At 45.2% G+C, this 10,803-nt stretch overlaps 1 non-coding gene across 1 annotated transcript; it reads right to left on the reverse strand.

The window, feature by feature from the left end:
* Positions 1 to 5,913: 5,913 nt before the first annotated feature.
* Positions 5,914 to 5,995, reverse strand: trnas-cga (transfer RNA serine (anticodon CGA)). The gene has a single exon. It is a non-coding gene; the product is annotated as a tRNA-Ser (tRNA).
* Between the last annotated feature and the right edge of the window lie 4,808 nt (positions 5,996 to 10,803).

A 10,803-nucleotide genomic window follows, 5' to 3' on the forward strand; every position in this document is an offset into this window, starting at 1 on the left:
CCCTCAATAAAAACTGCAGAGAAACAAAGGGAGCGTCATTGCACCAATTCACTTTTCCATTTTCCTCACTTCAATATTGTACCTGTCACCCAGCAACTTCCCCACAGGACTGGAGAAAATCAAAGGAAGGACAGGAAATTGTTCACACTCCAACCATCTTCATTGGAAAGACAAACTCGATCTTCAGTCATTGAGCTCTAGGCTGTAGGTAATGTTTGTGTGGGTGCTGACTCAGAAACGTAGCCCAGGTCACTGCAGTTATGGATTTGATATCATTTGCGCTGGGAGTTTCTGATAGTGCATCGTGTGTCAGGATGGCCGAGCGGTTCTAAGGCCAGTTCGCAGTTCAGGTAGCAGTCTCCTGTGGAGGCGAGGATTGAAATCCCACCCCTGACATTGACTGTTCCTCCGCGAGGGTCCATCCAACCCCGCGGGATCTCTCACCTGGAAACACAAGGGGAGCAGATACAGAGAAACAGCGACCACCTGCAAGTTCCACTCCGAGACACACACCATCCTGGGAAATATATCACCCTTTCTGTGGCTGGCTCACAATCCAGGAGCTCCCTCCCTAACAGCACTGTGTGTGTACATACACCACATGGACTTGCAGCGGCTCAAGAATCACGTCACCGCCAAATTCTTAAGGGTAATTAATTTTGGACAATAATTGTTGACGGATTCAGCGACACTCACATCCCGTCAAATATTTTAAAAAATATTTTGGAAACCGAGTCCCCTGAATCAGCTCAGAAAGTTCACAAATCACAAAGCAAATTACTTCAAATATTGATCATCATAAATAATAAACACAGGAAATGCTCAGAATTAAACAGCATCTGTGGGGAGAAAACTAGAAGCAGCGTTCCAGCTCTGTGATTGGATCATTTCCTTCTCTCTCAGTGTGAAATCCTGGACTCAGCTGATAAACAGCAAGATGCCAATCACCAGTCATCAGTATCAGAAACAATGAACCTTTAGGATAGCGAGGCCGAGCGGTCTGAGGAGATGGGTTTAGGTTTCAGTCTCTTCGAGGATGCGGGTGGAAATCCAACCGCTGCCAACATTTGTAGGAAAAGCGGCTAAGGTGGGAAATGGAAATAAAAGTGAACGATATTGCAAAGCACTTGCTCTTATCCCAAAAGATCTTTCCGTTACTGACATTGTTGTGTCCTGTGTAAGTCGAGCTGAACTGATTTGGTGCCGCTTGTTCTCACCTTGCAGCCCGTCAGTCTCCGTATTCCAGGGACCATTTATGACATCATCAAAAACGCCCTCCCCTGCTCTCCCCATTCACCAGACTGAAGGGACAATCCCCTCCGCGACCGCTGCTCCACCGCCAATATCCGCTCACTTTCTATCTGCACCTTTCTTTGCAAGTGCAGGAGATGCAACTCCTGCCTTTTTACCCCCTCCCTCCTCATTATCCAAGGGCCCAAAATACTCATCCCAAGTGAACCAGTGAGACACTTGTGCTTTTCAGTTTAATCTCCTGTATCATAGATTATCATCGAATTTACAGTGCAGAAGGAGGCCATTCGCCCCCATCGGTATTTGCTGCCACAATTTGGTCTCATCTACTTCAACAGGTCAGATAACAGACTGTGACCGCTTTGATAAATCTCTGTTCAATCCACAATCATGACTTTGAGTTTCCTGCCACTTGTCATTTCAATTCTCCACCTCTCCCACTCTGACCTTTCTGTCGTTGGTCATCCGTGTTCCAATGGAGATTAACGGAAACTCGAGTAAAACCACCTCAACATTTAGTAGCCACCCACAGAACTCCGTCCTCAACATCGAGCTCAGTAATTTTAGATTATGTTTTGTTTGGTGTGTTTCTTGCCCGTCCCTTTTTTTTTGCTTCTAATTGCATTCATTCATTTTGCACTTGGACGGCGGAGAGACAGCTGGAGATTTTTCTAGAATGAATTGTAGAGCTCAAGGCTCAGACAGCTGAAGACGCGGCCGCCATTGATGGAACAATGAAAAGTGCAAATGAGCAAGAGGACAGGGATGGATTCAGAAAGAGAAAGGGAAATGTCTGGGAATGGAACCGGAACTCCAGTCTGGTCAGTGAGAAATCTCCCCCTGAACCGCTAATGTTCACACAACCGCTCATTCCAAGTGTCCAGTCGGAAACCTGCCTGAAGGAACATGCAGTCTGACAGAGCGCCTGTGATAATCCTCCACTGTCTGATCAAAAGCTGCAACATGAGCTGTTCATCACAGCTGGGATAAACGTGTTGGTGTTAGCATTCAGTGGTGTCGATTCACATCATCCTTGTTTGGAGCTGCCTGTGAGGATCAAACTTCCCGCTGATATATCTGCCCAGTTTGCAATCTGTCTGAGGAGGGAACAGACTGACTCTGGTCAGCAGCTTTCAAAGATTTTATTTGAGTCCAGAATGGGATTTCTTCTGTGACGTTGTTCTGATGGGAAAGGGGAGAGTGACTGGAGTCGCCTTTCAGAAGGAAGTTCGGGGCGGCAGTTTCACTCACCTGGGGACATTGATAAACCTGTTGCTGATTTATTCAAACCTAACGGATAAGGTGAATCTACAGATAATATCAGAAAACTGCAGGTTCGAGCCCTGCCGCGGCCGTTTCAAACCGAAATCACATTGCTGGTTTTCCTTCCTCAGCTCAAAGTTCCGCGTTTCCGTCTAAACATTTCCCGACTTGTCTCAGAATCTATTTTCTTGCTATTTTGTTCATTCAATTGTCTCTCATCTTGGTACTCTGCTTAGATCCTAAGGAATCCACAATTTCTGTTTGATCTGGATAAACAATCGAAGCTCCATCCAGAACAAAATGTTTTGTGTCAATCGGTTCAATAAGATTCTGTGGCAGGAATTCTAATCTACTCAGGAAGATGTTTAGTAATGAGCTGAATGGACGGTTTTTGTTAACTGGGGTGAAAGGTTATGACACTGGATTGGGAAACCAGCGGCCCGAACTAATCTTTGGGACAGAGAATAAATCCCAACACGGCCTCTGGTGACAGTTAAATTCACTGATTTAATAAATCTGGAATTGAAAGGCATCGGAGCTGGTTAACTTTAGACAGGTGTAAGCTGGTACCTTTTCTGATTGGTTAGATAATGCACCGCAGTCAATACTGCACTTCTTCACCAACTGCGCCAAACTGACCGCAATGTTTTTTTAAAAAAACATGAATTTCTGGAATATCTGTAACTGATATTGTTACACCAACAATTTAATCAGTCAAACAGTGCGTTTAGGGAGCTGAGATTTTCGAATAGTTCAAGGGTTGGACTCCAAATCCAATGGTCTTTTTCCACGGAGATTCTATCCCTTCTCACATACAGTAAGAAGTCTTACAACACCAAATTAAAGTCCAACAGGTTTGTTTCAAATCACTAGCTCTCGGAGCGCTGCTCCTTCCCCAGCTGAATGGAGAGGTAGGTTCCAGAAACATTTATATGGACAAAGTCAAAGATGCAAGACTTTAAATGCGAGCATTTGCAGGTAATTAAGTCTTGACAGAGCCAGAGAGAGGGGTAACCCCAGGTTAAAGAGGTGTGAATTGTTTCAAGCCAGGACAGTTGGTCGGATTTCGAAAGCAAAGGCCAGATGGTGTTTGGAAAGTTATCAAGGGTTGTCTATAGAGTCCTGTATCTTTTGGGGAGTGGTCAGGATTTGTAGTTGATATACTGTTTACTGTGTGTTTATAAAATGTTAACTGGATTCATGTAATTAAAATACTTTTGTTTTAAACATACTTGAGATCTCTGTTGCATCACACCTGTAAAATGGGCCCTTGTGCTCCCCATAACCAAAATGTATTTAAAGTTGTGGGTCAGGTGAACTCCGTGATATACTTTGGGGTTCTCTAAACCCTGGCCCATAATACGTGGACCGAGGTACAGTGAAAAGTATTGTTCTACATACAGTCCAGACAGATCGGTTCATACATGTAAAACATAAGACATGCATAAATACACAATGTAAATAATAATAACAGTAATAATAAATTTAAGTAATATTAGTAAACAATAACAAATCGTAAATAGAGACAAGATTGAAAAGTTGGGTTAATCGTGTCAGTAAAACGACACAAGCAACATTCAGTTTAGGGACACTCCTGGAGCCTGATGAGATCAGCAACTGATGTATTTGCATTGTGATAAGAAGTCTTACAACACTAGGTTAAAGTCCAACAGGTTTCTTTCGAATCACTAGCTTTCGGAGCGCAGCTCCTTCCTCAGGTGAATCGAAAGAAACCTGTTGGACTTAAACCTGGTGCTGTAAGACTTCTTACTGAGCCCACCCAAGTCCAACACCGGCATCCCCACATCATGGCTTACATTATGACGACTAATACAAAAACATGCAATTCGTGGCCATGAGGCGGTAGGTTCAAATCCCACCAGAGTCGGCTTTTGGGTGTCTCCGTGGTTAACACTCAGGGACCCGGGGTTAATTCCAGCCTTGGGTTCCAGTCTTGCACGTTCTTCCCGTGTCTGCGTGAGTTTCCTCCACTGTCCGAAGATGTCCAGTTTAGATGGATTGGCCATGTTAAATTGGCCCTTTGTGTCCAAACGTTTACGTGGGTATGGGCCGTAGGTTGGGTGCTCCTTGGGGTGATCAGTGCAGACTCGATGGGCCGAATGTCCTCCTTCTGCACAAGAAGTATTCTATGATTGCTTAAACAGGGTGAAGATGGCAGCCTCAGGACACAGAGACAAGGTAAGCTCTCAGGCCAGAGTAAGAGCCCTATGTAATGATTCATAACATTGGAAATAAACTGCATAAATACATTTATTGTGGACTGGTGCCATCTCCTGGCTGAACGGGAGGCGTTCGGCAAAGACACTTTCATTCATGAGCATTTTAAATTTGGACACTCCTCAAATACAATACACAAAATAATCTTCATTTGTGCGCTTCTTTCTTAAAATCGAGCTTCATTCTTTTTCAGTACAAATGTTTCTAGAACACATGAGTTCTCAGTTAGAAACAATAGTAAACAGCTGGGTTATCCGGGCCAAAAAAATGAGACAAGTACATTTCAGTTTACAAACTGTGTTATGGACACTCCTGGTACCTGGTGAAATTAGCACCTAGGTTACTTACAAAATGATGACTAATTAATAAAAGTGATGATTTAAGCAGGTTACAAACGGCAGCATCGGGACACAAGAACGAGTTGAGGTCTCAGGCCGCAGTAAGAGTCCTATGTAATGGTTCCGTACGGCCTGCCGAAACAGGCGCCGGAAAGTGGCTTTTCACAGTAACTTCACTGAAGCCGACTTGTGACAGTAAGCGATTGTTGTTACACACAGAACATCAGAAATAAATAGCATCAATAAATGTATTGTGGACTGGTGCCATCTCCTGGCTGAACGGGAGCCGTGTGACACGGACACTTTCGGAACATTCTTAAATTGGAGTGAAATAACATAAACATTGTAAGAATGATTAAAAACAGTTTCTCAAGCAAATGCAAAGTGAAGATAAACAATAGTTGGGCCATGGTGAGTCGGCAGTGACGGTATATGGGGAGCATTGCTCCCTTCCCGGCTGTTGACAAGCCTTCAATTTGTTGCGCTGCTTTATTTAGAACTTTCAGTTCGGCTGGTCAGTTTCACAATAAGAGACATTAAAAATTCTGACATATGATAAATTCTGGCAAAAGATGTGACAAAAATAAATTTCACATTGCTTTGTGAATTTTCACAATTCTGGTTCCTGATGAAGTTAATATGAACGTTACTGAAGTGGTGATCTTGTCCTGACAAATCAGAAAATTCAGAGCGAAAGCAGAATGAGAAACACAGCTTCAGGGCACAAGAAGATTCTTATGTAATGACATTTCAACAGAAAACATTGAATGATGAAAGCAACACCGCATTTTTCGAACAAATGGCTCCAATATTGCCATTATTTCGCTGCGAGTAGGATTCGAACCTACGCGGGGAAACCCCATTGGATTTCGAGTCCAACGCCTTAACCACTCGGCCATCGCAGCTTATATCTGTACTGCCAATTCGTTCTATAGAAAGCATTGTAAAACCAGACACGCGGGATTGCAGTAATGCGATGAACGGTGTCCCAGTCATTCGATGAGTAGGGATTGAATCTGCGTGGGAAAAAAAACATTAGATTTGGCGCCACGACTTCTCAGTATTGAGAATGTTGAGATGAACGAACTGTTTTGATAACAGGAACAGAAGGTTATGTCGCTGGACTGGGAATCCAGAGGCCTGAACTCACCTTTCCTGACAAGATTTAATAAATCTAGAATTAAAATTTAGTCTCAGTAATGGCGGAGAAAGGTTCTGCTTCAGACGGATCATATTTCCACAACTGGGAACACATTTACACAACAGGGAATGGTTTGACACAACCACAGTGAAGATCTGTCCCCGGCAGAGTCATGGTTCCAGGACAGAGAGAGAACAGTTAAAGAGCACAGAGCACAGTTACACAGCAGGATGCACAGTTACACAGCAGAGAGCTCAGTTACACAGCAGAGAGCTCAGTTACACAGCAGAGAGCTCAGTTACACAGCAGAGAGCTCAGTTACACAGCAGAGTGTGCAGTTACACAGCAGAGAGCACAGTTACACAGCAGGGAGCTCAGTTACACAGCAGGATGCACAGTTACACAGCAGAGAGCACAGTTACACAGCAGAGAGCTCAGTTACACAGCAGAGAGCTCAGTTAAACAGCCGGGATCACAATTACACAGCAGAGAGCACAGTTACACAGCAGGGAGCACAGTTACACAGCAGAAAGCACAGTTACACAGCAGAGAGCACGGTTTCACAGCAGGGAGCACAGTTACACAGCAGGGAGCACGGTTACACAGCAGAGTGTGCAGTTACACAGCAGAGAGCACGGTTTCACAGCAGAAAGCACAGTTACACAGCAGAGAGATCAGTTACACAGCAGAAAGCACAGTTACACAGCAGAGAGCTCAGTTACACAGCAGAGTGTGCAGTTACACAGCAGAGAGTGCAGTTACACATTAGACAGCTCAATTGCACAGCAGAGAGCACAGTTACACAGCAGAGAGCACAGTTACACAGCAGAGAGTGCAGTTACACATCAGACAGCTCAATTGCACAGCAGAGAGCACAGTTACACAGCAGGGTGTGCAGTTCCACAGCAGAGTGTGCAGTTCCACAGCACAGTGTGCAGTTACACAGCAGAGAGCACAGTTACACAGCAGAGAGCACAGTTACACAGCAGAGTGTGCAGTTACACAGCAAGGTGCATAGTTACACAGCAGAGAGCACAGTTACAAAGCTGAGAGCACAGTTACACAGCAGAATGTGCAGTTACACAGCAGGGTGCTCAATTACACAGCAGAGAGCACAGTTACACAGCAGAGAGCACAGTTACACAGCTGAGAGCACAGTTACACAGCAGAATGTGCAGTTACACAGCAGGGTGCTCAATGTGCAGTTACACAGCAGGGAGCACAGTTACACAGCAGAGTGTGCAGTTACACAGCAGAGTGTGCAGTTACACAGCAGAGAGCACAGTTACAGAGCAGAATGCACAGTTACACAGCAGAGAGCACGGTTTCACAGCAGGGAGCACAGTTACACAGCAGAGAGCACAGTTACACAGCAGAGAGCTCAGTTACAAAGCAGAAAGCTCAGTTACACAGCAGAAAGCACAGTTACACAGCAGAGAGCTCAGTTACACAGCAGAAAGCACAGTTACACAGCAGAGAGCTCAGTTACACAGCAGAGTGTGCAGTTACACAGCAGAGAGTGCAGTTACACATCAGACAGCTCAATTGCACAGCAGAGAGCACAGTTACACAGCAGGGTGTGCAGTTCCACAGCAGAGTGTGCAGTTACACAGCAGAGAGCACAGTTACACAGCAGAGAGCACAGTTACACAGCAGAGTGTGCAGTTACACAGCAAGGTGCATAGTTACACAGCAGAGAGCACAGTTACACAGCTGAGAGCACAGTTACACAGCAGAGTGTGCAGTTACACAGCAGGGTGCTCAATTACACAGCAGAGAGCACAGTTACACAACAGGGAGCACAGTTACACAGCAGGGAGCACAGTTAGACAGCAGAGTATGCAGTTACACAGCAGAGTGTGCAGTTACACAGCAGAGAGCACAGTTACACAGCAGGGAGCACAGTTACACAGCAGAGAGCACAGTTACACAGCAGAGTGTGCAGTTACACAGCAGAGAGCACGGTTACACAGCAGAGAGCACAGTTACACAGCCGGGAGCACAGTTATACAGCAGAGAGCATAGTTACACAGCAGAGTGTGCACTTGCAGAGTGTGCACTTACACAGCAGGGATCACAGTAACACAGGAGAGAGCACGGTTACACATCAGAGGGCACAGTTACACAGCAGGGAGCACAGTTACACAGCAGAGAGCACAGTTACACAGCAGAGAGCACAGTTACACAGCAGAGTGTGCAGTTACACAGCAGAGAGCACGGTTACACAGCAGAGAGCACAGTTACACAGCCGGGAGCACAGTTATACAGCAGAGAGCATAGTTACACAGCAGAGTGTGCACTTGCAGAGTGTGCACTTACACAGCAGGGATCACAGTAACACAGGAGAGAGCACGGTTACACATCAGAGGGCACAGTTACACAGCAGGGAGCACAGTTACACAGCAGAGAGCACAGTTACACAGCAGAGAGCACAGTTACACAGCAGAGTGTGCAGTTACACATCAGGGTGCACAGTTACACAGCAGAGAGTGCAGTTACACATCAGGTAGCTCAATTGCATAGCAGAAAGCACGGTTAAACAGCAAAGACCTCAGTTACACAGCAGAGAGCTCAGTTACACAGCAGAGAGCTCAGTTACACAGCAGAGAGCACAGTCAGTTACACAGCAGAGAGCACAGTTACACAGCATAAAGCACAGTTACACAGCAGAGAGCTCAGTTACACAGCAGAGAGCTCTGTTACACTGCATAGAGCACAGTTACACAGCAGAGAGCACAGTTACACAGCAGAGAGCTCAGTTACACAGCAGAAAGCTCAGTTACACAGCAGAAAGCACAGTTACACAGCAGAGAGCTCAGTTACACAGCAGAAAGCACAGTTACACAGCAGAGAGCTCAGTTACACAGCAGAGTGTGCAGTTACACAGCAGAGAGCACAGTTAAACAGCAGAGAGCAGAGTTACACAGCCGGGAGCACTGTTACACATCAGAGTTTGCAGTTACACATCAGAGAGCACGGTTACACAACGGAGAGCACAATTGCACAGCAGGATATATATTTACAAACGGGGCCTATCATTGTAAAACAGAAAACACATTTTACTAAATAGTTAGTTGTTCTATCTCAATATCTTGCTGGTTTGCTCGGCACCTATTCTGTGTGTCATTGTGTGTTTGTCCTGATAGTCTCTTCCTGCTTTTCGGTGTGTCTTTCTCTGTCCTCTGTCTGTTACAGACGTGCTGATGTTCCGTGTTATTGTCCTGCCAGAGTGAGATTCACAACACGTGGGTTCTTGATTGAAGGAAAAAATGGAGGCAGTGAATAGTTATCTGGCTGGCACAGAACAGCAATTGTGGACACGGTGGAACAAAAGAGCAGAGTGGCGCAGCGGAAGCGTGCTGGGCCCATAACCCAGAGGTCGATGTATCGGAACCATCCTCTGCTATTTTTATTCTCACTCACACCAAAAGTAAACAAGTCGCTCTTCCCCAGCACATCCGCATTTTCTTTTCAGTAAATTAGTGTTGCTTCCAGTGTGATCCGGAAAATTGTCCCGGGAATGAAGCAGACAGCATTACATCACTGTGAAGTTCAAAGTAACGAAATTGGAAGCTCTTCAATCGACGCTCTCGGCGGGAAACAGAGTCCTGTTGCTGTGGTGCGTGAGTTTTATTGGTGCCAACATCACATCTCCACTGATTGGAATGGGTTATGTTTTATTAACACAGTCATGGCATTTGGTAAAGATAGAACCAGGAGTGTTTCAATGTTTGAAAATCCTTTAACAGCGAGAAGAGGAAAAGTTTATATAATAACTTCCAAGAATATAACTTCAGTGTTGGGACCACAGCTGTTCTCTTTATATATTAACGATCTAGATAACGGGACTGAGGGCATTCTGGCTAAGTTTGCCGATGATACGAAGATAGGTGGAGGGGCAGGTAGTATGGAGGAGGTGGGGAGGCTGCAGAAAGATCTAGACAGTTTAGCAGAGTGGTCCAAGAAATGGCTGATGAAATTCAACGTGGGCAAGTGCGAGGTCTTGCACTTTGGAAAAAAGAATAGAGGCGTGGACTATTTTCTAAACGGTGACAAAATTCATAATTCTGAAGTGCAAAGGGACTTGGGAGTCCTAGTCCAGGATTCTCTAAAGGTAAACTTGCAAGTTGAGTCCGTAATTAAGAAAGCAAATGCAATGTTGTCATTCATCTCAAGAGGCTTGGAATTTAAAAACAGGGATGTACTTCTGAAGCTTTATAAAGCATTAGTTAGGCCCCATTTAGAATACTGTGAGCAATATTGGGCCCCACACCTCAGGAAGGACATACTGGCACTGGAGCGGTTCCAGCGGAGATTCACACGGATGATCCCAGGAATGGTAGGCCTAACATACGATGAACGTCTGAGAATCCTGGGATTATATTCATTGGAGTTTAGGAGGTTGAGGGGAGATCTAACAGAAACTTACAAGATATTAAATGGCTTAGATAAGGTGGATGAAGGGAGTTGTTTCCATTAGCAGGGGAGACTAGGACCGGGGCAGAGCCTTAGAATTAAAGGGAGTCACTATTGAACAGAGATGAGGAGAAATTTCTTCAGCCAGAGAGTGGT

The sequence above is a fragment of the Scyliorhinus torazame genome, chromosome 24 (assembly GCF_047496885.1).
Source record: "Scyliorhinus torazame isolate Kashiwa2021f chromosome 24, sScyTor2.1, whole genome shotgun sequence".
NCBI lineage: Eukaryota > Metazoa > Chordata > Chondrichthyes > Carcharhiniformes > Scyliorhinidae > Scyliorhinus > Scyliorhinus torazame.